The 27,528-nt window shown below is 41.9% G+C and overlaps 1 long non-coding RNA gene across 3 annotated transcripts in view; it reads right to left on the reverse strand.

Moving 5' to 3' along the window:
• The window catches only part of LOC134734122 (uncharacterized), a 194,889-nt gene that overhangs the window by 24,540 nt on the left and 142,821 nt on the right, over positions 1 to 27,528 (reverse strand). For 2 of the 3 annotated variants that reach the window (XR_010117485.1, XR_010117484.1), the window contains 2 exons: positions 25,959 to 26,141; positions 24,169 to 24,278 (listed from right to left, as the gene is read on the reverse strand). This is a non-coding gene — a long non-coding RNA (uncharacterized lncRNA). Of the gene's footprint in view, positions 1 to 16,441; positions 18,712 to 24,168; positions 24,279 to 25,958; positions 26,142 to 27,528 lie in introns of those variants that run through there. The other variant, XR_010117486.1, reaches the window with a different exon arrangement.

Consider the following 27,528-nt stretch of genomic DNA (forward strand, 5'->3'; position numbering starts at 1 on the left):
TACAAAAAATTAGCCGGGTGTGGTGGCGGGTGCCTGTAGTCCCAGCTACTTGGGAGGCTGAGGCAGGAGAATAGTGTGAACCCGGGAGGTGGAGCTTGCAGTGAGCCGACATAGCACCATTGCACTCCGGCCTGGGTGACAGAGCAAGACTCCCCCTCAAAAAAAAAATACAAAAATTAGCTGGGCATGGTGGCATGTGTCTGTAATCCCAGCTATTCAGGAGGCTGAGGCAGATGAATTGCTTCAACCCGGGAGGAGGAGGTTGCAGTGAGCCGAGACTGCACCACTGAACTCTGGCCTGGGCAACAGAGCAAGATTCTGTCTCAAAAAAACAAAAACCAAACAAACCTAACCCACTTTCCATCAATCCATCAACCAGCTTTCACTGAGCACCCCTTTAATGCTCTGCACTTTTGCACTTGGGCTGAGCCCTGCAGGGTCACACATGAAGCAGAAGCCATAGTACCTGCCTATGAGAAGCCCGTGGTCTTGGTGAGGAGGCCAGACCAGCACCCATGAACGCATCACAAACCACAAAAGACCATAGAAAAGCAAGCATCAGACTGTGCATGGAGTGCAAGCTGGTGCAGTGGGAGTCCCAAGGACAGGAGGTGGACAGGACAGGGGCTTTAGTGCAGAGGTGAGGCTTGAGCTTTAGAGGTCCCAGGGGTGGCCTTGAGATCTACACGCTCCTTTGAGTGTAAAGGGCTGATCCTTCTGAGAGGAGGAAAGGCATCACCCCTCGCTTTCTGGGTCCCCTGCTTCTTGCAGGACCACCTGCACAACACCACGGTGCTCAAGGGCTATCAGTGAAGGGAAAGGGAAGAAAGGAACAAATGGCCTGTGGCAGGGTAAAAACAACTCCAGCTCTTCCTACCAGGCCAAATTTTGTGGTTGGCTCCCAGGCTGCCTTGCCTCTGGGGTTCGAGGGAGGCTTGTCTTCTGAGAGTCGGTAGGATTAGACAAAAACTCCAGCTCTGTTCCAAGGGTCTATCAATATCCTCACAGTTGGGTATGTCAAGTAATGGCATATTTACCCTGTTTAATCATGGTTCCACCCCTCTGAGGAAAAAGCTGATTACAGCCACTTGAGGAGAGAGAAATAACAGTGACCTTCTGCGGAACCAACGATAACTTATTCCTTATAAGGAGTGGATAAACAAAATGCCCCACACTCATCACTCAGGAATGTGCACCTCTTTGTGTGTTCTTCCTAACAGTACCCAGTAATTGGGCTCAACACCTCAGTGCAGCATTTCCTGTCATCTCTGGGACAGCAGAGTGGAGGTGACCTCCCTTCCCACTCATCGGAGAGAACATTAATTGCTAGAGGTAATCCTAACCAGAAAGTTTCTGGATCAGAGTTGCAATTGCATTGAATAGGAATAAAAGGCTGTTAAAAGGAAGATTTCTATTATCTGAGAAATCAAACTTTCTAGCAGCTATAACACCTGTTCACAATGGGTTTTTATTTAACCCCCATTAAAAGAAGTCAAAAGTTACACGAATCAAAGCCAAAGTCCCTCCAGAAGCTAACATAGTTATAAAACCATCAGTAATTTTAATGATTGTTTACATATAGTGTCTCCTCTAGGTCAGGCACTTTACTTATGATCTGTTAATTCCTGTATTAACCTAGTAATTATACCCAATTTTATAAGAGCGAATATTAAAGCTCAAGGAGAGATTACGTCATTTGCCGGAGTTCACACAGATAACAAGTGGAAAAACAGAGATTTGAACCTGTTTTCCTGACTCCAAAGCCAGCAAAGTTCTTTCAACTGGAGCCAGAAATACCCTAATGACCATGGGTGACCAGGGTCCCTTCTGGGCCATGTGGTGTGGAGAATGAGTTTGACCACTCCAACTTGTCTTGTTCCTCAAGAGGATTTCCCAGACCTTCAAGGAATAAAATAATGTTGTGTTTTCTCCTAAACTGGTTTTCTGCCAAATCTTGTGTTGCTCAGAAAAACATGGAACCAGAAAGCCAAATTCCAGAGTCCTCTCTGTGCTCATCCTGGGAGGTGCCCAGGCAGCAGGGTTATCCTAGGCCTATTCATGAGATGCTCCAGGTTGAGCCTCCCTCTCCCTGGTTGGCCTGGCAGCCTGTTCACTGGCTGCTCTCATAAGCCACCTAGGCTGCGTCCCTCCAGCACCCATCGCTAGTCAGCTGGGCCAGACCCCACCCCTGTATTCAGTGTGGTTGCCAGACATTCAGCCCCACCATGATCCCCATTCTTCATTCAACCGATATTATGTACCCATTATACATGCAAGGCACAGTCATAAGCTCTTGGGGGACAAGACCGAGATAATCCATGCCCTCTGCGAGTGGTCATTCAGGAATATGGAGTGAATACTCAACCAGTTACTCAACTAATTGCTTAACTACAATTGTATAAATCCTTCAGAAGTTGCCAAGTTGCTAAGGGAGTGTGCAACTGGGGAGGGGGGGATGGGGGCTTGACTAGGACTGAGGGATGAGGAAAAGCCTCTCCTAGGAAGAAGACAAGAGGGCTGAAGCACACAGAAAGAGGGGTCAGTGGTACAAAATGAGGCCAGAGTGGTCAGCAAGGCTCCATCGTGAGGGCCTTTATAGGGCTGGAATTTATCTTAGGAACAAGGAGACTCCATTGAAGGGTTCAGGTTGTGAATGATACATGTGTATGGATCAGGGAAGAAAAGAATGATATGTATGCCAAAAAATTCTGAATTGTGCTGAGAATTAATAACTGTCTTTTTAGCCTTTGGTCTCCCTAAAATAGTAAGTTTCCAGTAACTCACAGGTTGACAATTAAAGGGGTTGTAATAGATGTCCTTTTAAAAAAACAATTTTTTTATAGACAAGGTCTTGCCTGTTGCCTGGGCTGGAGTGCAGTGGCACAATCAAAGCTCTCTGCAGCCTCAAACTCCTGGGCTTAAGCAATCCTCCTGCCTCAGCCTCCTGAGTGGCCTGGACTAGAGGCGTGAACCACCACACTCAGCTAATTTTATTTTTTGCAGAGACTTGTCCTTCCTGTGTTGCCGAGGCTGGTCTCAAACTGCTAACCTCAAGCAATCCTCGTGCTGGGATTATAGGTGTGAGCCACCATGCCCGGCCCAATAATTGTTCATGATAATGTAGATTTGTTCTTGACAATGAGGACTCAAGCCCAGGCAATCTTCTCCAAGTCAGAGTATTCACCAACCCCTGCATCAGTCTGAATGTGGAATCCTCTTCTGGCACAGCCACGTTTCAGTGGGTAGGCCCACCCTGCCCCATTCAGAGGGGTGGATTTGAAGAGGCACTTAGGGCCAGTCTGGAGGAAAGAGACAAGGCAAAGAGTAGGATGGTGCCGGGACCTCAAGGACTGATTCCTTTTATCAGCGTTGTCCACGTGGGTTGCTCTTCTGGGCCCTGGGAAAGCATTAGAGACCCCCAGACATGATTCTCAGAGTCTGCCCTGACATATCACCCCAGAAGATTGAGGTCTTTGGTCCTCGAGCCCTTTACTTTGAACACGAGAAGTGTTTGCTTGCAGGGATCTACCCAAGTCTTTTTTTTTTTTGGAGATGGAGTCTCGCTCTGTCACCCAGGCTGGAGTGCAATGGCACAATCTCAGCTCACTGCAAACTCTGCCTCCCCGTTCAAGCAATTGTCCTGCTTCAGCCTCCCAAGTAGCTGGGATTACTGATGCCTGCCACCAGGCCCGGCTAATTTTTGTATTTTTAGTAGAGATGGGGTTTCACCAGGTTGGCCAGGCTGGTCTTGAACTCCTGACCTCAGGTGATCCACCCGCTCTGGCCTCCCAAAGTGCTGGGATTACAGGCGTGAGCCACCATGCCCAACCTCAAGTCTTTTCTGATCCTAACATTCTGGGACCTAATCACTTCAAAGGAGACACGTCATTTCCGGCTGAGGCCCCAAGAGGAATGTTTTATGGTGGACAACTCTGAGGGCTGGCATGGGTCCTGGAGTGGGAATGGAAAGGAAGAAGGGAGCTGATGGGAGGTCCACAAGGACTTTTGTTGAATGGTGGGGAGGGGGCAAGGCAGAAAGCAACTCATGGCATGATTCTACCCAGAGACAGCCCAGCCTTTGAAAACTTGCCTTGCCCAGAGTGAGAAAGATTTAAACAACACACACACACCCACACACGCCACCCCATCATACATATATTCCATGCATTTCTTAATTAAGCGAATGCTAACATTTCTTTAAAGTACAATTCTTAAAATGATATTTGGAGACCACATTCTTTAACTTGTGAGAATATACCTCCAACCTCTTAATAAAATTGTGATTAAAAAAAACCTTTCTCTAATTGTGACTAAATTTGCTGTCATTGATTAAAATGTATGCCAATTTGCAACATTAATAACCTTGTTGCTATGCCTGTTCTGCCAAAACCCTTTTCCTAGTATTTCTTACATCACCACACATCTGAAAAAGTTTCCACTGGGCTTCTCCCCTCTAAAGAGTTCCTGGGATGGCATTGGGATCCACATGGTGGGATCGGCCCACAGGTCGGGGAGGGGGAGGTGCTCTTCACCTGTGTTGCATCAGCGGTGTGAGCTGCTGCTATCATGTGTTGAAAAGAATGTGAGACAAAAAGAGATAATATTTGAAATGGAAAAAAAAATAGTATTACTAAGCCAAGTGATCAAATATTGCCAATTTTGCTTGCCAGCTATCATGAACTGATAACAAATTAGCAAAAGGCCAAACTTACATGCACGAAGTTGTCCTGAGCAGTGGCCGGATCCAGACATAACACATGCCTCTGGATATCATTCATGGCTTACAAGCTTTGTAGTCTTTGCCCTGTGATGAGGCTATCCTCCCAGCTGGGTAGGAGGAAATGATTCCTTGTGCTCTAGCTGGATGTAGTGGCTTATACTCTGTCCAGGAGGTTAGAAAACTGTCACAGAACCAACTCTGCTCATTATTTGCTGTGTGCTTTGGCCAAGTCTCCTAACTCATTGGAGTCTGTATTTCTTTATCTCTGAAATGACAGCAACACTCAACACACGTTGACTGAGGACAGACTGTATGCTAGTCTGAACTATGTGTGAGTGAACACATAGTCATCACTTCCATGAGAGTGGAATAGTGGATATAAGACTAAGTACCACATGTGAGTGACTCCAAATATTACAGCATCCTCATTTGCTAAATGAACTCTTAAGAAAAGGTTTTTAGTTTTATATTTATTGATATTAAAATATATCAGGATGTTAATGAAATAGACAAATGTCTGTGCATAATAATGTGTTACTTTACTTATAGGTAAAATACTTTAATTACTTATAGGTAATAGCTATTCATTAATTTGTAAATCTTGATTAAAATGTTGAGTTTTCATTATATATTTAAAAATCACGGCCGGGCACAGTGGTTCACGCCTGTAATCCCAGGACTTTGGGAGGCCAAAGCAGGCGGGTCACCTGAGGTCAGGAGGTCGAGACCAACCTGGCCAACGTGGTGAAACTCTGTCTCTACTAAAAATATTTTTTAAAAAATTAGCCAGACGCCGGGCGCGGTGGCTCACGCTTGTAATCCCAGCACTTTGGGAGGCCGAGGCGGGCGGATCACAAGGTCAGGAGATCGAGACCACGGTGAAACCCCGTCTCTACTAAAAAATACAAAAAATTAGCCGGGCGTGGTGGCGGGCGCCTGTAGTCCCAGCTACTCGGAGAGGCTGAGGCAGGAGAATGGCGTGAACCCGGGACGCGGAGCTTGCAGTGAGCCGAGATTGCGCCACTGCACTCCAGCCTGGGCGAAAGAGCAAGACTCCGTCTTAAAAAAAAAAAAAAAAAAAAAAAAAAAAAAAAAAAAAAAAAAAAAAATTAGCCAGACATGGTTGTGGGGACCTCTAATCCCAGCTACTCAGGAGGCTGAGGCAGAAGAATTGCTTGAACCCAGGAGATGGAGGTTGCAGTGAGCTGACACAGTGCCACTGCACTCCAGTCTGGTTGAGAGTGAGACTCCGTCACAAAAAAAATAAAAAAAAAAATAACATCATGTTTATAATGCAGAAATACTGCCTTTACCCACTCACAATGCAATATTTTTAATCAAATTCTTCCAGTGCACTTTTAATATCAGTGTTTTGACGTTCCCTACGGCCAGTCTTCAAGCCCATCTTTCAGAGCACAGCATCTTCATATTCGTCTGGATTGCTTGAGATTCAGTACTTCTTGAATCTAAATATGACGTTGTCATTGAAAATTGTACCTCATGCCATGATAGTTTTTTCCCTATTTGTGATCTCATAAGATAACTGTCAGGCCTGTGAGCCCAAGCTAAGCCATCATATCCCCCAATGACCTGCACGTATACATCCAGATGACCTGAAGCAACTGAAGATCCACAAAAGAAGTGAAAATAGCCTTAACTAATGACATTCCACCATTGTGATTTGTTTCTGCCCCACCCTAACTGATCAATGTACTTTGTAATCTCCCCCACCCTTAAGAATGTTCTTTGTAATTCTCCCCACACTTACAAGGTTCTTTGTAATTCTCTCCACCCTTGAGAATGTACTTTGTGAGATCCACACCCTGCCCCCAAAACATTGGTCTTAACTCCACCGCCTATCCCAAAACCTATAAAAACTAATGATAATCCCACCACCCTTTGCTGACTCTCTTTTCGGACTCAGCCCACCTGCACCCAGGTGAAATAAACAGTCTTTTTGCTCACACAAAGCCTGTTTCTATGCAGCCACAAAAAATGATGAGTTCATGTCCTTTGTAGGGACATGGATGAAGCTGGAAACCATCATTCTCAGCAAACTATCTCAAGGACAAAAAAACAAACACTGCATGTTCTCACTCATAGGTGGGAATTGAACAATAAGAACACATGGACACAGGAAGGGGAACATCACACACCGGGGACTGTTATGGGGTGGGGGGAGGAGGGAGGGATAGCATTAGGAGATATACCTAATGCTAAATGACGAGTTAATGGGTGCAGCACACTAACATGGCGCGTGTATACATATGTAACAAACCTGCACGTTGTGCACATGTACCCTAAAACTTAAAGTATAATAATAATAAAATTAAATTTAAAAAAAAGCCTGATTGGTGGTCTCTTCACACGGACACGTGAGACAATAACTACATATCCTTCAAGTATGGTATATTAGTAATGTTGACTTTTAACATGATCTTTATATGGTTTGTTTACTGTGACCTCCAACACTCAACAATTGAGAGGTCAGATCCTCAGGAATAACTGCCAAACGTGTCAGATTTCTTTGCCACTTTTTTCCTGTATTACAGGTAGTCTTCCATAAGATCCCACATTACCATTACTTTAGATGGCTTAAGACTAATGTATGTTCATCAAAAAGAAGGTTGCTGTCTGAAATAAAGTGACTGAATGCTTTGTGTTCTGTAAAGACTCTACTATAAGACGACTCCAACAGATAAATTTGAGGAGAAAAGGCATAATTGTATGTGATAATTATAATAAAGGCTAGAGGGCATTAACAGCTCCAAATGAAAAGTGTTTAGAGATAAGAGAGGGTATAGACTAGCTATATGATTAATCATTGAGTTGTTCATTTTTCTTAACCTCTTTACTTAGAAAATAATGCCAATCAACAATACCTCAAAATGTTGCTGGGAGGAGTAAATGAGGTTATAAATTCTAGCATAGTGCCTGGCTTGAAGGTGTACTTAGGGTGAGGGCCATCATTCCCTGAGTTCTTCCAGCTCTGCTCCCACTTGTGACTCTATGAGATGTTAAAGGAAAAGGAACAGGGGCAGGACAAGACAGGAACAAAGTATCTTTGCCCATTGTTCAGCTGAGACAGATTAGAGTTTTTCCAAAGGTGCTTTACCAAGAACCAAAGGAAAACTAAGAACTAAAGAGACAGACGGTAGTTACAGAGCCCCTCCCCAGATCTCAGTGTCATTGTTCCTTTCTGCATCCTTGAGTCCTGTGGCATTTTCCTCTGCTAGTCTCGCTTGTACATGCAGCCACTATGGAATGCTGGGGCCATGTGAGAGTAGGGGATTTGCATAACAGTAGAAAACCACTGGGATTTGGAGGAGGGCGAACTGAGTTTAAATCAGCCTCTACCTTTCTCTGGCTTTAAGATTTTGCAAATGTCCATTTGCCTTTCCAAGTCTCAGTTTCTTCATCCTTATGTAAACAAAAAAGTATCTGAGACAGGTCTCAATCAATTTATTTTGTCAAGGTTAAGGACATTTGCAGAAGAAATAAAGACAGAGTCACAGAAACAGGAGAAAGGCCTGTGCCTTTCTCCAAAGATGATTTTGAGATCTTCAATATTTAAAGGGGAAAAGTGGGCTGGAGGGGAAAGAGGGAGGGTATGGTAATCCAAGGGAGCGTATGGTAATGCAATAGAAAATGAACAGATAGGGGAATAGTCAATTATGTATTTGTTTTGTGCTCAGTAAATTGGCACTGTGCATAAGACAAGGCTAACAGAGAGTAACTCCGTGGAGATATTTAACCTCTTATCTGTAGCCATCTGCTTAGGAACAAAAGGAAAGTCAGCTTCTTGCATAACTCAGCGTTCAGCTTAATTTTTTTGCTTTGGCATAGTGAATTGAGGTCTCGAATTTTTATTTTCCTTTCACATTTCTCCACCCTTTTCTTTTTAAAAGCTTTCAGAGAAAGCATTTTAGAAGAAAGTGAGTCTCTGGTATTGGATTTTATCTGAAGTCTCATGGCGAGGACAGTTCATTCCTAGACGGATAGGTCCCAAGTTGTTAGGCAAGCTCACCTTTAGTAAGTTGTGAAGTCTTACATCCCACAAAGGAACAAAAACATAGGAGAGGGAAGAGGGAAAGAAAACAACAAACAAACAAAAAAGGAGAACAATCCTGGAAACTTGATATAGGCCATATTACTCTGAAGTCCATACATCAGTAGGCAGGTATGAAAGTGTTTTATGTATATAAATAGGATGCTATTATTTTCTTCCAAAGTTTAAGTTGTCTAGCTTCAGTTTGTTATGGCATTTAAAAAAGCAGAGCTTAGTTTTTCGTGATTTTCAAATCAGGAAAAATGGGGGAAAAAGGAAAAGAAGGAAACAAATTGAAAACATTATTTTGGAGACCTGTAGCCAGAAAAAATTTTAGAATTCAGTCCAAATTGTAGAAAATAATAAAAATTAAAAAGCCTTAGGCAAGGTTAGAATCTAATAACAGGTGTACACAGTTTATTTGGAAACATAACTTTTCTCTCTCCAATTCCCCAATTTTATTAAAGACAAAATCGTAGTAGGACCAATTTATTTGTAAAATAAGTTTTAGTTCTATTATACTTGCCTTAATTATTTGCATAAACTGCAGCAAGAAAAATCACTTGTCATATAGGCTGTCTCTCTCTTTTTTTAAACTGGCTTTGCTGATATCTTTTTCATAAGGAGTCTAAGATTAGACCTTCTTAAAAGCCTTGAGCCCAGCCTGCAGATACCTGTGTGAGTTGGGTGAATTTCTCTCTTTTTGAGGTGCCAAGAAAACTTGGGGTTCCTAGGCCTGCCAGAAAGTGATATGCTTCACTTACCACAGGTCAGGACCCTGTAAAGAATAATGTATAAAGCCAGTTTTTCAAGGGGCTTTTATCAGCTCTGTAGTTCAGCCTCCTTTTCTCAAGGCAATCTGAAAATGCCATTTCAGTCAAAGCCTTAGTAAAACAACCAGTATCTCCAATTATGCCCTCTTATAAAAGAAAACAGATCCTGGCCGGGCACGGTGGCTCAAGCCTGTAATCCCAGCACTTTGGGAGGCCGAGACGGGTGGATCACGAGGTCAGGAGATCGAGACCATCTTGGCTAACACGGTGAAACCCCGTCTCTACTAAAAAATACAAAAAAAAAAAAAATTAGCCGGGCGTGTTGGTGGGCGCCTGTGGTCCCAGCTACTCAGGAGGCTGAGGCAGGAGAATGGCGTGAATCCAGGAGGTGGAGGTTGTGGTGAGCCGAGATCGCGCCACCGCACTCCAGCCTGGGGGACAGAGAAAGACTCCGTCTCAAAAAAAAAAAAAAAAAAAAAAAAACAGAAAAGAAAACAGATCCTTACTGAACTTATGCAAATAATTATATTGTCATAAATTAAGAATACTCAAAAAATAGCTTCCAAATCTTGGAGAAATTAGGTTGAGAGAAAGGATATGTTTTTAATTTGGCTCATAAGAGCATACTTTACTCAGTTGTTAAAAGCTACAAATAGCTTAAAAGAAGAGAAAGTTTTCTTGACTTTGAAAAACAAAACAAAAAGAATCAGCAAATGTTTTAAACAAAAAGCCATAAAAGATTATTTCAATCTTCAGTTAGTTCAGTCCATTCAATTAACTCCTGTTCTGCTCGATATTGGATCAACAATCCTCATGAATACATCAGACCTCCCTGAGAGTCCTGGAAGTTTTTCTCTATTCCAATGGCACAATCTCTCAATTTACCAGAAACCTATATTTAAGAGTACTCCTCAGAGTTCTATAGTTGATTATAAACTGCCCTATAAAAGGATCAAAGTAAAACAATCATAGATGACAAAAATCTTAGAATAGTCATGGTTAAAGACACAATTGACAAAAAAATTGTTTACTTCTGTGGCATACAAAAGTTTTACATAATCATCATAATTACTACTACTGATAACATACACTAAGACATATCAGAATCACCGGATTCTCATATAATTTTGGAACAAACACTAATAGCACATTTATGTAAATATAATCCGAAGAAGATTAAACACCATTTTATATTTGACAATGCTTCCTTTATTATTTTATTGTACCAAATAAACCAAATACATTTCTTTTGGACTTCATGAGACCTAATATCAAAACATTAATGAGGTCAAAAGGACTGAATTTAGAATATGATTTTCGAAAGTTTGTCAAATATCTAAAGTTTAAAACACTTGATATCACAAAATAGGATCACAGGTCATTATAAACTCAGTCATTCATTTAGCCAAAGCAATAACTCAAAGATTTCAAAAAAAGGCAAAAACCTTTATTCTTTGAGAGAGGAGACTTCCTTCCCCAAACAATAAGCCCTGATAAAGACAGCATGAGGCCAATTAAATGTCTCACAAATCTTATAAACAAATCTATTAAATTTTAATCACTTGACTATAACATATAATTTCTATAAACTTTTTTATAACATTTTACAATTTTTTAAATTAAAGTGTTAGTTAATACTCCAAGAAAATCTTGTTAATCTGACACGGGGCCCAGATGCTGGTCTTGCATCCATGTAATGTTGATATTAATGTTTAATTCATAGAGAAACTTTAATTTTATTTCTCAAAATCAGCCCTACAATCTCATGTGCCTATCTCTTCTGTGGTAGTCCCGGGGCCTAGAAGGGTTAAATAGTTTTAATTTCTGGCTCTGTGTCTCATAAACAGTTTATTTTGATAGTCGTCTTCTCCTGGGTTGGCAAATGAGGCTTTAACTGCTGTCAGTGTTTAAGATTTAACAGGAGCTGGAGTCCTCTCTAGATCCAAAAGTAAAAGCCCTGTAACTTAACAGCACAGGACTTCAAAAGCAACACAGAAAGTTACATGGATATAATAACCTTAATGTTTTTAAATCTCAGTTTTCCTAGGACTTGCATTAGTTAGACATAGGAAGAGTAAGTCCTGGGTTGTAAGTGAAAGTTTTCAACTTCATAGAAGAATTTAAAGCCAAGAGCACAGAATGCTATATTGGAAGAAAATATTTCCTTTAGACCATTTAGATAAAACATTTTTAGTATCAGGACACAATGGAAGTTAGAACCTGAGGAAAAAAATTACAAGAACTGACGAAAAAGTTGAAGGAGAACATTATTGTCTCAGGCCTTCTCAAACGGGAGAGAAAACTGAAAACAATGACATGCAATAAAAGTTGAACTTTTGGGTTAAAAAAGTTAAAAGCTCTTATAATTTTATTAAGATTAAATCAATACCTTCAGATAAATTTGTTGTTCCAACCAACTCTTTAGCTTATTAGTGTATTGTTAAATACCAAAGCCCAACCTCTAGAAAGAATATTATAATTTCCTTTTAATTATAGCCAATTTGATCACATAAAGTTCTTTTTCATAAATTCTCTTTTTACAACCCTTATTCCAACTTGCACAAACATTTATGACATGCTTAGACTTCCTCTCTTATCCTAAATATCACTCTTTCTTAAATAACCAGTTATTTTATTTTAGGACGAAAAATTTACCATACAAGATCCTTTCTCATATAAAATGATTTTCCTTTTAATCTTTCTTACCCCAAAGTTATATGTATAACTTTCTTTACATCTCTCTTATTTACTGATTCCTTTTAGCTTGTTTTATAAACAACCTTTAAATAACCTTTGAATTAGACAAAAATTGTTTCCTTTTAATAAGAACACATTGATTTTAGAAAAATGATTTTCTATAATTTTTATTTAAAAAATTGGAAATGACCCAGGTATTTAATTAATATATATTATTTAATTTAACTTTAGGTTTTAAATTATATGACAAGTTTATTTACAAGCATTTATTCTATTACATTTGCCTATTTAATTTGTTTAAATAGTTGATCTAGATTACATATGAAAACTGTGATGGTCTTCATTTAGAGTTATTTCCCTGTTAACAATTTTTATAGGCTATGAATTTCAGGTATTTACTTAAGTAAGAATATTAAGGTTAAATAAATGGGGTTTTTTTTTGTCAATAACTCAGGATTTAGCAATTTTCATTAAACCAACAATATTAAATGCTTTATTTATTGAAAAGTTACACAAAGATAATTCTCTTTTGGGTTACATTTATAGCTTTACAACCCTCATGCCAAATCTTGACACCTTTATAATATTTAAGAGAAAAAAATATAAAATTGCTTGACCAATAAATCTAAACAATAATGTATGTTGGCGATTCTGAAGACATTTCTAACTTTATTTTACCAATAATTTTAAAGACAGTTTATTTATTAAAACTCTATTTAAGTCACATTAACTTGAAAAGCAATTGGGCTTATTTACTGAATTTGCGAGTTCTCCTTTATTTTTAAGCCAGTTTGGTACCTTGTGGCCATAAACATAACAATACACATGTAGGTACACATAAACACACCTAAGCACACACACACTCATACAAATAAAGATCCTATAGCTTTTACTTCAGAACTCTAGCCATGAGATACCAATACAAACTTAACCAGTTTACCAAAAAACAGTTGGATGTGAACACGGTTTTTCTCTCAACATCAGTAGAAAGGTCCTCTGAACTAGAAAAAAATTTACATTTTCTTAAGCAAAAGCCACATCCTCATGTTTTTATAAACTTCACCAAAAACACATCATACTATCCTACTAATCTAACTTTTAGTAACTCTAATTCCCAGTAAAAAACCTAGGATTACTCAATTTAACTTAACATGACTTTAAGATTTTAAATTACTGGAGAGGATTTTGAGACTAAATTTACCAAATTAATCTTACCAAAGATTACTAAAGTCATGTAAACTGAAAAGCCTCTGAGCTAGCTTCTATTAAGTTGATGAACACTGACTTTTCTTTAAGCCAATTAATTAGAGCTCTTTCACATAATTGATAGTGAAATATTATTTCCACATGAGACATAGGAACATATAGACATAATAGACACCCAGACAGAGGAAGATCTTACAGATTTAAAAGTTCTCATTTGCCTGTTTTCAAAACTTTTCTCTATTTTAGACTGTTAATCTCATGATTATCTGTTCTATGTCCTGAACAATTGTTAATGAGGCAACTGTAAATTTGCATCCCAAAGATATGACTTAAGTGAAACAAGGTAGAAAATGTACATCTCAAAGGCACACACTTAGATCTAAACAAAGGCAACGTCTGTTATGTGAACTTTAAGCCATTGTAGGGACCGAGAAGCTCTTACTAAGTGGAGATTTCCTGTAAAGATGTAAATTTCCTTTGCAAAGAATTTTATTAAAGTGACTCAGTTTGATAGATGTTATTTTCAATTTAGCTTGATTAGATTACTAGCTTTATGGTAGATTCCTTTAAGGAATAGGGCCAAGAAAGCATGTGCAATTTTCTTAATTTAAATGTACAAAGAAATAAGTAGCCCCCTGTAGTAATGACCATTTCCTACAAACTGTCCTTAGCCATCCCTAAGATTGTGGTTCTCCGCCACCATTACACACACCAAGGCCAAATTCTCTCACAGTACAAGGTAATCTCTGATACCCCCACCAAAGACAAAGACTTCAGGTAATGCAGAGCTTTAGACCTGAGAAAAATCTGCCCACGACTTTTGAAACTCCACAAAGAAAGCAGGACACCCCCAAAAAGGGTGAGTGGTACCTTTATTCTGAGTTTTTTAAGGGGTCTGATTAGAAGCCTTCTTTATGTTTTGTTTTGTTTTGAATTTGCTTGGTACCAAAGATGGCAAAAGGGGAAGGAGGAATAGAATGGAAGAAAAGTAAACAAAAGAACAATCTTTTAAGAAAGGAAGTGAACAGAGAACCTGTTTGAGTAGGTAGTTAGGCAGACATAAGCAAGGCAGGGCAGTGCCCTACCCCTCAACCAGGACTGCCAGGAGACCGTCAGGTGATGGTCAGGCAGTTATTAAACTGTCTGTCTAAAACAATTGGTCGCAGCCAGCACCAGGGAAAGGTAGTCTCCCAATAGATAGAAACACCTGAAGCTGGTGATCAGCTGCTATCAATAAGATCTCAGGAGCTGGGCGAGTGGACTCAAGCACGCACATGCTAAGAGGCAAAATGGCAGAGTTTAACTGGGATATGACCTTCCTCTAGGAACACTCTACTGGTAACGGAACAATGCCTCAAGTGAGCATGCGCAAAACTTCAGCAAACACACTGTGCCTGGGGCCCCTCCCAAGTTCTGGGAGGCCGCTGCACATGTGGACATCCCATCCCAAAGGAAGAATCAGGGCAGAAGAGACACAAGAGCCCGGAAGCATGCCAACATAAAAAAATTCAAGTTTACATTTGGATCTCTCAAGTTGTCCTCTTGGCCCTCTTCCAAGTGTACTTTACTTCCTTTCATTCCTGCTCTAATACTTTTTAATAAACTTTCACTCTTGCTCTATAACTTACCGTGGTCTCTCATTCTGCCTTACACCCCTCAGACAAATTCTTTCCTCTGAGGAGGCAAGAATCAAGTTGCTGCATACTCATATAGATTTGCTGCTGCTAACAAAACCAAGCATATGATTTTTTCTTCTTTTTTGCAGCTGTGAGGAGTTTTAGCCAATTCAAAAACATTGTTCACCATAACTTGAAATTCTCATTTGGATTTGAGCAAGTCAGGTAGAGTTGGTCAAATCCAACGTGAGAAAGACTAAAATAACAACAAAGAAACAACAAAACAACAACAACAACAACAACAAAACCAATGCGATTACCGAGCACTTTAGTGTTAAGAGGAAATTAAGATCAGCTGGCTGTCAATCTTAACTCTTAGTCATTAAGCAGAATTTTCAAGACAAAACTCCAATTCAGCTACTTACCTAGGAGTGGCGCCCAGGCATCAATACTGCTCTGTACCATTTTAGAAGCAGTAAAAGGCTCAAACTCACCTTCCCTGTTGGATACAAGCTGAAACTCCAGAAAGGAGTTGCCTGCCATCCATTGTCATGGAAACAGGAAAACTCGCCTTTTTTGCTGGAAGTGAGTAAAACTCCAGAAAAGGAGTTGTACTTCAAAATTAACCTTAGATCTCAACCAAATTTGGGGTGATCAGGGATTCTCCAGAGGGAGGAGCTCCCAGACCTCAGAAAATTGTCTTATCTTTGTTGGAGCAACAAAGATAACCTAAGCTGGTACCAAGTACTGGTAGGAGATTTGTCAAAGGTCAGGGGCACCTCCTCTCAGAGTCCCTTCCATTGGCCGCCAATTTGTAAGCCAAAAAGTATCTGAGAGAGGTCTCAATCAATTTAGAAGTTTATTTTGTCAAGGTTAAGGACATGCCCAGAAGAAATAAAGACAGAGCCACAGAAATAGTCTGTGGCCTGTGCCTTTCTCCAAAGATGATTTTGAGGACATCAATATTTAAAGGGAAAAAGTGGACGGGAGGGGAAAGAGGAAGGGTATGGTAATCCCTATGATGCAAGAGAAAAGGAGCAGGTAGAGGAATAGTCAATTATGTATTCATCTTGTGCTCAGTAAATCAGCACTTTTCATAAGATAAAATGAACATAGACTAACTGCCTGTGGAGATATTTAACCTCTTATCTGCAGCTATCTGCTTAGAAACAAAAAGAAAAGCAGCTTCTTGCATGACTCAGCTTTTAGCTTAATTTTTTTTCCTTTGGCATAGTGAATTGAGATCCTGAGTTTTTCTTTTCCTTTCACACATACAATGGAGATAAATGTCTTGGAGAAATTTTGAAGATTCTTCTCTCTGAAGATTAGATTGATCATATATCTAAAGTATTCAGTACAGAGACTGTTTGGCCAGTAAACAACTGTTAAGTCCTTTCTAAGATTTTGTGTATTTCCTAGAGTGGGCAAAGAATGGAGGGGACAGGTGGTCCATTTCCCTTTTTCTAGGGTAGCTTAGCAAGACACTAGTCATAGCAATAACTCTGAACCACTCCATTTCCTTTTCTTAGTGAAGGTTAAAATTTTGTTTGGACTTTACTAAAAGAAATGCCTTGTCAAGGATGACTTCCAGAACTAGGGTTGGCTGCTTTGATTAGCATCTGCTCTGGAAAGAGCAACCACCTTAGTTCAAAGTCATTCCCTGCTCTTTGGAGAAGATAAAATAAGCACATGTCTTCTCTCACCAGCACAAGGAAAACTTCTCCAGGTAGAGGAAGGATGAAGACCTCATCCTTCAATCTTTGCTTCTTGAACCACCTTCACAGATTTCACAGGGGCTAAAAAAGTCTATCTCCTCCCAGGTCAGCAAAGAAAAGCAGCATCCTTTCTCTTCTGTAGTCAACCTTCATTCAGGCTTAATGGAGTGAAAAAAATTATAACCCTCTTCTCAGAGAGGACTGTCTTTGTTAAAGAAAAGACCCTGATAAACATCTAGGGTTAGAAGGTGAGACCCTGAATCATGGCTTAGCTGAAGACAAGCTCATTAGAAGATAATTAAACTTTTCTGAATTAGAATTCAATGGAACTTGAACAGAAAAGATTCATTGGGGGGTGATGGAGAAAGAAGAAAAATGGCAAGCCACGTGGTTGAGAGGCCAAAAAACTGCTAAGAACAAGGAGGTCTGCTTCAGATTCCAAAGTCATTTGCTCTGCTCTGATGTAACTATCTCCACAGCTTCCTTACCCCTTCAGGACAGTCTGCTTTACAGGCATTCACATTGAGTACAAGTGGCTTTTTTAGTGGAAGTCAAGTGTATAGGCCAAGTCTCACATGTGGGTCACTTTGATGTAAAACAAAGACAACATCTACAGACTGAAGAGCTGAGTCAGAAAACTGAACTAATCCAGTGGAAGCAGGAACTCAAAAGCCAAGGCTGACCACAAGCAAGTCTTTTTAGAATTCGTGGATATTGTAGGGGTGATTTTTCTTATCCACAGGTCTTTGAATTGGTATTTGAGCCCATCTTTATGCATCTTATAGGACAAGGTAGGATTCTCTAGGTGCCATGTATGTGGCATATCCTAGACAAACTCAGCTAGTTTATCCCAGCATCTTTGGGATCTGCCTTGCCTCAGGAGTATCTGCTCCTAAGGCAGTGAGGTTCTCTACTGTGTAAATGTGAAAATAACCATTATCTTGTTATAGAACCAAACTGGGGTCCATTGGCTCAGCACAGTAAGACCAGATACCCACACCAAGGTTCGTAGCAGGAAAAAGAAAGGTGTTTATTTACAGGGCGCCAGGCAAGGAGGATCGAGCAGCTAATGCTTAAATCCCAGCCTTCCCCATATTGCTTGTAGGTGAAGATTTTTAAAGGCAGGCATAAATTTCAGGAAAGCAGAAGTTACAGACAAAACCATAAATCAATATTGATTTAGCTAAGTCTCTGAACACCTGCATATTGATTTTGGCCCAAAAGGGTGGGATATCTTGAAGCAGGGGGCTTACAGGTCATAGTTAGATTCAAAGATTTTCTGTAATTGGTTAAAGAAGAGAAGTTTTGTTTAAAAATTTGGGGTCAGTACAAAAGAATGTTACTCTGGTTGGTTATGACTTCCTCCAGGCCTCTCAGAAAGAAATTTAGAACAAAGAACAGTGCTGAGTTCAGTCCCCAGTTCCCCCTTATCTGAGGTTTACATGCAAGAAGATCCATGTGGTGGGGGGGTCCCAGTTTCTGAGAAGCAACTCAGAGACATGGCAAGACGTTATCTTTAGTTTTTGTAGGGGAACGAAATATTCTGTGATTCTAGCTTCCCTGGCTATTGTTTTAAGCTACTGTTACCTTCTTGCTTATCAAGTTGCTTATTTACTTCTCAGAACTAGCTAGGTGCCTAGAATTTCCCTTGAAGGAACTCAAGATCTTCCTTTCTTTCCATGTTTGGGGTTGGGGTAGGGAAGAGGTCCTTAAAAGGAATTCTCTAATCCATCTCAATCTTCTCCCATAGCCTGTCTCTCTCCCAGTTCAGAGTTTTAGGACCAGAAGGAGGAATTCTTCTCCAATTTCTCTTTCCTTCTTTCCGGGTCTCCAATCTTCCTCAGACTTTATGCCACCACTAGAGATGAAGGTAGCTCACCCCAGGTGGTGGTTCTCACTGCTGTCCGCAGTGGGTGTTCAGAGACTTAGCTTCTACCTTCAAGATATAAAGAAAGAGTTCCAGAGATGTTTAATGGCAGATCCCACTGAGGTAGCCCCAGGGCCTTTGCTGCCCATCTTTGGTGGGACCTACTCACCTCCACCTGTTCTGTTCATGCTTCCCAGACCCTCTCCCAGGATTGGAGAGATCCTCCTGTTAACCACAGCATTCTCCCTTACCAGTTGGCCAAAAGAAGCCTGTGGGACATCTATAGGGCGGTCACCACTCTCCCCTGCCAGGGACAGTATCATCTGGCCTCTCCATATCAGATCGTATCTCCAATCAGATGCCTGATTCATGACTAGGGCCTCTATTTCTTCCAGACATTCCGGTGGGTTGGCAGAAGTCACTATGTTGACTGTTGGAACTTTGGTCTTAGGCCCAGCCTTTGTCTTTTCTGTGGCCACTCCTGACCTCCCTTTATCAGTTGCTTTCTTGGAGGAATATTTAATAGAGAAGAGCCAGGGCCCCCAGGCTCAGGAGCTCCATCTGCCTTGTCTCTCAGAGGCTCAGCTACCTCTCTTGGCTGCCAGTTTGGCCCCTTGTCAGTATCCTGTGGAATTTCTGCCTCCAAGGTCTTCTGACCTCCCCCGCTCTATTTTTCTGGGGTGTCCCCCAACCCCTGGCTTTCCTCATCGGGGCCTTTTGTTTTCTGGCTACACTATTGGTTTGAGCCATTGCTGGACTTGCGGGAACAAGAAGACAACAGGCGAGAAAGCCCTAGGTTTTAACTTCCCCCAGCGATGTATTCCCTCCATGCCCAGCCACTGGGCATTTGTTAAGTACCCAGAGCCTGGTCATGGCCTCGAAAGCATCTTTCTGTCCTATATCCCATTTAGAAAAAAAAAATCTGCAGCTAGCTCACTGCCAGCGCTCATTTAATTTTATATAAACACACTCCTTGAAGCTGAAGCAAATCTGACCGATTTTTCAAAGTGAAAACAAAATATAAAAACTGTTCTTGGAGTTATCTCTAAACAGAACTTGTCTCTAATCCTAATGTAACAGAAATGTATATGATGATCAGTATTTAATTTTATTTTTCATGTGGTAAATTTCAAAGCATGGAACAAAGGCAGAACATCACATTCTGCACAAAAATATTGTGTTTCTCTCCGGACCTTCTTGCGGTCTTTATCATTGTGTGCTCAGCAAACTTTGAGCGACCAGTTGGATTCCGTTTCCCTGATGTTGGTGGTACACTCTTGGGGAAATGTCTTCCAGACAGGGAAGAAGTGTGATATCATCAGAGCACGGACGACCTTGAAGACTTTGCTGCCCTGGCCTGTGATGCTTTTCCAGCATTCTTTCACTCAGCATCAGTCTGAAGTTTATATGGCTCATCATGTGCTCAGGATTATCCTTCCAGAACAGGATGTAGGAGCTTAGCACTGCAATGTTTAGAGGGTGGCAAAAGAATTTCTTAGACCAGCTGGGCACAATGGCTCATGCCTGTAATCCCAGCACTTTGGGAGGCAAAGGCAGATGGATCACCTGAGGTCAGGAGTTCGAGACGAGCCTGACCAATGTGGAGAAACCACGTCTCTACTAAAAATACAAAAATTGGCTGGGCGTGGTGGCACATGCCTGTAATTCCAGCTACTCGGGAGGCTGAGGCAGCAGAACCACTTAAACCCAGGAGGTGGAGGTTGCGGTGAGCCAAGATCACGCCATTGCACTCTAGCCTGGGCGACAAAGCGAGACTCCATCTCGAAATAAATAAATAAATAAATAAATAAACAAAAAAAGAATTTCTTAGACCAAACCTTGTGCCTTTTGTGCTCAGTTGGATAGGAAGTGAGCATCTGATCAGCTAGTCCACTGCTCCCACATTCTCGTGATAATCCACAATGACACATGGCTTCTTAGTCTTCTTTCCATTTCTGTTGTTTACTTCAATCACAGTATCATTGTGGAATGTTGACAACATTGTCACCTCCTTCTTGTCGCACCGTTTCAGTGCCATAAGCTCACCACAGAATTAACATCATGTGTAGGAATGCTACATTTTCTAGGATTTGACATTTTCAGCGATCAAGAATGACTATATTTTATGAATGGAAATACCACTACTAAAAACAGAATGCTATCAATAGAATGATGTATTTTGTTTCCAAAGTCAATATACCACAGCGATGCAAAAATAATAATAAAAGCGAAATATTCTGTGGCAAACTTTGGGGGCAAGATTAGGACTGTAATCTGTGAGTTATCTTGGGGTAAACTCTGCAGCTGCAAGTGTTCCAGGGCAAATGGGAAATGGGTTAAGAAACCCCTTTCCCACTGCCTCTTTAGATTACATAATTCACTCTGGTTCTCCAGATGTCCTACTTTTAATAACACAAGCTAAAATTTATTGAGCACATCATATGTGCTAGACACTGTGCTAAGCACTTAACTTTCATTGAATCATTTAATTCCTACCATGACCCTGTAAAGCGGGAACTATTATTCCTTCACCTCAGAACTGAGGTGCTGAGAAGTTAGGTAACTTTTCTGCATAGCTAGAAAGTGACAGACTCATGATGAAGACTGTGTTTTTTATCTCTATGCTCTACTGCATCTTACTGGGCCTTATTATGTCTGTCAGCCATTTCCTTTACCAAAGAGAACACCCTACTTCCTGCCCACCCAGTGAGTAGATAAGTATGTTTGACCAGCTGTCCTTAGCTTGGCACATGTAATGGGTATCAAGTAGTGTTTGGGGGGTGGATGGAGAGGTAGATGAGTAGGGGGATAGGTAGGGGGGATGGGTGGGTAGATAGTGGGCAGACAGTTGGATGAATAAGTGAACGTATGGGTGGATGAATGGATGATGGGTGGATAGATGGGTGGATGAATAGATACATGAGTGAGTGGATCATAGGTGAATAGATGAGTGGATGGATGGATGGATTAATGAATAATTGGATGATAAATGGAGAGATGGGTGGATGAGTAGATGTGTGGATGAATGGATGATGAGTGAATAGATGGAAGGATGAGTGGATGCATAGATTGGTGGGCAAATGGACAGGTAGATGGACTGCCACATGATCAAGGGTCTTTTGTGAAGAAAAACATTTAGGAACACAAGAAGCCCAACTAATCTAGAGCTACATACTCTCTGGCTGATTTGTTGCCTCTTTTCTCCAGATCCTTTAGTCTATTCTGTTTGTAGGAGGAGAGCTTCCTCTAGGTATCTAGCTCCCACAGAACAAATAGAGCAACTGTATTCCCTCTAACAGTTGCTTCTGCCTATGTTTATTTTCATAGGTGCTTCACATTAACTTTGGAATTCAAAATGGATTTGCTCAGGGTGGCTTGGTTTTCAGTAAAGCTGGCTGTTCCTTGATTCTGGTGGGATCCTGTGGCCCAAACCTGACTCAGAAGCATTGGCCTGCGGGATGCATTGTTTACGTCTGGAGGTCTGAGGCACCCCTATTGTGCAGAAACAAGGAAATCCACATTTCCCAACACTTCGGCTACAAAACAGAGGCTAGGACTGAATATAGTGTGCTCTTTTAACTCTGAAAAAGTTCATGAAAAAGTCGAGCTTGCAGGCTGGGGACAAACTCCCTTGTCAGGCCTTTCCCCTTCACTTCCAGATTCCTGTCGACCCTCATCCTAACTCCCACACAACTCCCAGCCCTCTCCTCTTGTTCCCCTGATTCCAGATGACAAACTTACTCTTGCTAAGGTGTTAGTGATTTACTTCTTTTCTTTACCATTAGGAAAAAATTTCTTCAATAAAAGCCATATTAAACTCAAAGCCAGAGTCACTCAAATTGCCCAAGCAAGTCATATCCACTGGGTCCGTGATTCAGGCTATTAGTTTTATGTGTTCTTTTTATTAACATTATATTTAAATCCAATTGATCAGAAAATAACTCAAGCCCAAGTTCATTTCCCATTGACTTTAGTGTTTCTAGAGGTTCTTCCTGTCCTCCTCAGACTGAAGGTGTGGGGCGCAAACATGCTAACCGTTCTCACCAATCCCGGGACCCTCAGCTCATGTCTCACTGCAAGGTATGCAATTCACCAGAAGTGGCCTGCCCTGCTCCTTACATAGGGCCTACTTGCCCCTTCGGAGTGACCAAGATGCTCTGGCCATGAGGCTGGGGCTGCAGTGCTCCTCTGGCAGTGTTCTATCATCGTCCTCAAGTACTAGGTTGGTGCAAATGTAATTACGGTGTTTGCCTTTTTTTTTTTTTTAAAGGCAAAAACTGCAATTACTTTTGCACTTACCTAATAGTTGTAGTACAGGAAGGTAGTACAGGATGGTAGAAGAAGCTGGGCATGAGGGTACAGGAAGGTAGAGTTACCTCCGCTGGAGAGTTTTCAAGATGTTGACCAATGCTTGCATTTTGACATGGGCATAAAAGAAAGGAAAGAAAAAATTGCATTTGCCCTCCTTTGGTCTCCCTCTAAGCTTTTTGATAAGCTCTACATGCCCAGCTCTAATCCTTCTGTCTAATTGTGAGCTAAGATTACAGGTAAACTCTGTGAACTTTCTGCATGAAAAGTTATATATGCAAAAGTGTTCCTTCCCTTGAGCTCTAAATCCTGTTTGCCATTCAAATAACAGTGGGAAATTGTTATCGTATCCGATCAGCCTAGTTAATGTGAAAGCAGATTAAGTCTTTATGCGCTGTGAACTCTGGACAAACCTGCCCATGACAGGTGTGTCCCCGCCCCTGGCAATCGTTCATGCTGGGGCCCCAAGCTCCTTTTATTTCTTCAGATGGAGGGAAGGTGTGCTTTTGGCAGGGAGGAAGCAGTCAGTGTGAAATTGGAGAAAGGCATCCAGTCTTCCAAGTGGACACAGTGTCTCCGCGCACAGCTAGCAAGCACGGTGCAGGCTGATTTCAGCCAGCTCGGCCCCTCAGGGATAGTGTGTAAGGTGCCCGGCCCCTGGGGTTACCTGGCTTCGCTATGAGGATCTCTGGCTGCTCTGGAGAGGGTTAAAAGTGTCTTAGCTTTTGGAATGTTTGCTACAGATTTGTCCATAATAGACCTAAAAACAGCAAGCGTATCAGCGTTGGAGCAATGAGAGTATCTAGAGTTGGCAGGCTGGCCAGGGGACTGCATCACCCCTGCGAGTTCAGAGGCATTTCTCATCAATGCCCACTCGGCAGAAAGACGCTGAATCTCAACCCTGGCACATTGAAAATTTCTCTGAAATTCTCCAGCCCAAATAGCTCTTAGATGTGCAAAGCATAATTGACAGAAACTTGAAGCTAGAAGCCTCCTTGAAAGGCCACCTATGCCAACCCCCAGGTTTTAGGCAAAACCACCCTTCAACTACTCTAGAAAATACTCCTGGCAGCTGATGGAAAGATTGCTGGCTTGAAATTTCCTTTTGAAAATATGATGGATGAACTCCGAGGGCATCCCGAATCCTTGTCTTTTTATTTTTTAATTTTATTGTGTGATGAAAGAAAAATTCTCTGAAGTCAGACATCAACAACTCACCCCCGCCACTATTCTCCTCCTCCTCCTCTTTCGTTGGTTCCCTGGGAGCCCACCGTGAGACAAGATAAATGAGCAGCAAGGTTTTTGAAGCCAGTTCTCAGGAACAACACCTGCAAGAAAATCAAGGAAGCAGGACTGAGCTGCAGTACAACTGTCATGCAATCGGAGCAGCCTCAATGTAGCGACCCGGGCAGAAAGTACTTCTCTTTCCCTGCATCAAGGGATCAGTCTCAGGAGAGGACCGGGATTGGTGCAGATTGGGTCCCGTGCCCACTCCCTGGTCCAATCACTGTGGCCAGGGGATAAGTGATTATGATTGGCCAGCCCCAGGTCACATGGCCACAAATACCAAGGGAACGGAAAAGCTTGCTGGACAGACGAAAACAACAGGTACCACACACCTGTGAAACTACCTATCAAAACTGTGAAAGACTAGTGAAAGTATACATAACTGTTTGGGAGGCCCAGGCGCACGGATCACCTGAGGTCAGGAGTTCAAGACCAGCCTGGGCAACGTGGTGAAACCCCGTCTCTACAAAAATACAAACATTAGCCGGGCATGATGGTGGGTGCCTGTAATCCCAGCTACTCGGGAGGCTGAGGCGGGAGAATCGCTTAAACCCGGGAAGCAGAGGTTGCAGTAAGCCTAGATTGCGCCACTGCACTCCAGCCTGGGCGACGGAGCAAGACTCTGTCTCAATTAAAAAAAAAAAAAAAAGTATCAATAAGTGCCTAACAGAGGACGCAATAGGACACACCCAATAAATGGTCACTGTTGTTTCCTCCAGCAGCACCATAAGAAGGAATACAAACAATCTTTCTTCTACAGTCTTGGAGCAAACAGGTGCTGATAAAATCAACATTAGTTCAAACCTCACCCCCAAAGTTGAACTGAGCCTGAACCTTTCTGAAGAATGAAGAATGTTTAGCAAACATCCCCCTCCAGTGTGCCTAATCTTCACGTATCTTTGTACTTCCTCGGCCAGATGGGCCTGGACCACCAGAAACATCATAAAGATGTTTATCTCCCTGAAAACTTCGATGGTCCAAAAGTATTTCTGAAGAAAGACAGTCCCCAGTGATTTTCTGACCTCTTCACAGAGCCAGAGCCAGGGCATTTGGATGAAGTGGGGAAAATTCCTGTGTCCGAACTGAATATCAGCATCCTGCAATGTCTTGTTGCCAAGAATGAGTCATGTATGTCCTTCTCCTCCTCAAAACTATAAACCTCTCCAGAACCTCCTGAAGAATTAAGGACAGAGAGTTCTGGGCCCTCGGTGACAAGCCCACCACCCTACTCCCCTGCTCCAGTGCTATGCTGTGGCCAATCAGACGTCCCAAAGTTCCCCAAACTCCAGGGTCACCTGCCCTCGGCCTCCTTATCATGCTCACTGTTCCCTCTACCAGAATATGATCTTCCCATCTACCGCTCCCTTAACTCAACCCTCAAAATCCCACTCATCTTCAAGTCCCACCCCAAAGCCTTTCCTACCCTTTCAACCAACTATGGTCTTGACTATCTTTAGTCTCCTTATGGAATATATATTTTGCCTTATACTATGTTAACTTGAATGATGATCTTCATAATTTATTTAAAGAATATTTATCAAGAACCTACTATGTATCTGTACTAGGCACTGGTGAGGAGATGCATGAGATAAAATGAACCCAGCCAATCTGGGGCTCTTAGCAGCCCAGGTGCAATGTATTTCAACTGATGATTTTCCAGCATTTTAAAATTCATTTGCTTGTCCTACCTAGCTCATGCATTAGATAATTCGGTCACTAACCTGCTCTGAGTTTTGGTGTCCCTCGATGACAAAATGGGAGCTTCAGGCTACATGGTCACTGAAGATCTCTTCCCACACAGCAGTAAATCTCTCATGTTCTGTTGTTGCCTTGTCAGCACTTCGTCACTCTGCTCCTGTTTTTATCATCCAGCAATACAAGGTGTCCCTCTGAGCTTCAGAAAACTGGGAGCAGAAGTTTGGAATTAATACATAATAGCATATCTATGTTTGCTGAACATAAACAGTGTGGTGGTCAAGTTGGTGAAAAGCCATAACCTCTTATCTGGACCACAATCTCTTCATATGTAAAATGGGATAGTGGGAATAAAGGCCACTAAGGCCCCTTCCAACTCTGATACTCTGTGATTCATAATCATCCCCTCTTTTGCTCCCACAAGAGCACATCATGTTCTGCAAGGAGATGGCTGCCAAACCACCTGGAAGAAGGAAGCAAACACTCATCCACCCCGAGCCTCACCCCAGGGAGACAAGCTGAGTTTGAAGAAAAGGCTGCAGTGGAGTCCAGAAGGCTTGGGTTTTAGCTGCTGGCCCCATTCTCTGCATAAATTTGCTGTGGGAACCATTTGAACAACATTAATCTCTGGAAAGAGCAACAGTCAACATTACTTGATTAAGTAACTCATCCTCCTTAACTCATCTCCCAGCTCCCTTTTCCCAGGTTTGGTGCCTCCTGGGTCCTGACCACAGTCCCGTGGGTAGAATGAACCACTGTCTGCAGCACCATGTTGAAGACTCCAGCTTCAATCAAAGAACGTGTTGGCCAGCTACCTGTCACTCAAATAGCTTGATGGAAGATGAAAAATTTAGTCAACTAACACTGTTACAAGCAGAGAAGCAGCTTTTTAAATGGATCTCCTGGCCGGGCGCGGTGGCTCACGCTTGTAATCCCAGTACTTTGGGAGGCCGAGGCGGGCGGATCACGAGGTCAGGAGATCGAGACCACTGTGAAACCCCGTCTCTACTAAAAATACAAAAAAAAAAATTAGCCGGGCGTGGTGGCGGGCGCCTGTAGTCCCAGCTACTCGGAGAGGCTGAGGCAGGAGAATGGCGTGAACCCAGGAGGCAGAGCTTGCAGTGAGCCGAGATCGCGCCACTGCACTCCAGCCTGGGCGACAGAGCGAGACTCCGTCTCAAAAAAAAAAAAAATAATAATAATAAATGGATCTCCTTTTAGCCTACTATATTCTGTCTTTGTCCATTCTTGTAGATGTAACAAAATACCTTAGACTGGGTGATTTATAAATAATAGAAATTTATTTCCCACAGTCTGAAGGCTGGGAAGCTCAAGACCATGGTGCCAGCAGATTTGGTGTTTGTTGAGATGTTGTTCTCTGCTTCCAGGGTGGCTCCTGGTTGCTGTGTCTTCACATGGCAGAGGGACAAAAGGGGTGGAGTCTCTCCCCCAAGCTCTTTTATAAGGGTTCTAATCCCATCTGTGAGCATTCTGCCAAAGGTGCCACTTTTTAATACTATCTTAATTTGGGGGCTAAGTTCTAACACATAAATTTTGGAGGGACATATACATTCAAACCATAGTATTTTTCATTTC

Source organism: Symphalangus syndactylus, chromosome 12 (genome assembly GCF_028878055.3).
Source record: "Symphalangus syndactylus isolate Jambi chromosome 12, NHGRI_mSymSyn1-v2.1_pri, whole genome shotgun sequence".
NCBI lineage: Eukaryota > Metazoa > Chordata > Mammalia > Primates > Hylobatidae > Symphalangus > Symphalangus syndactylus.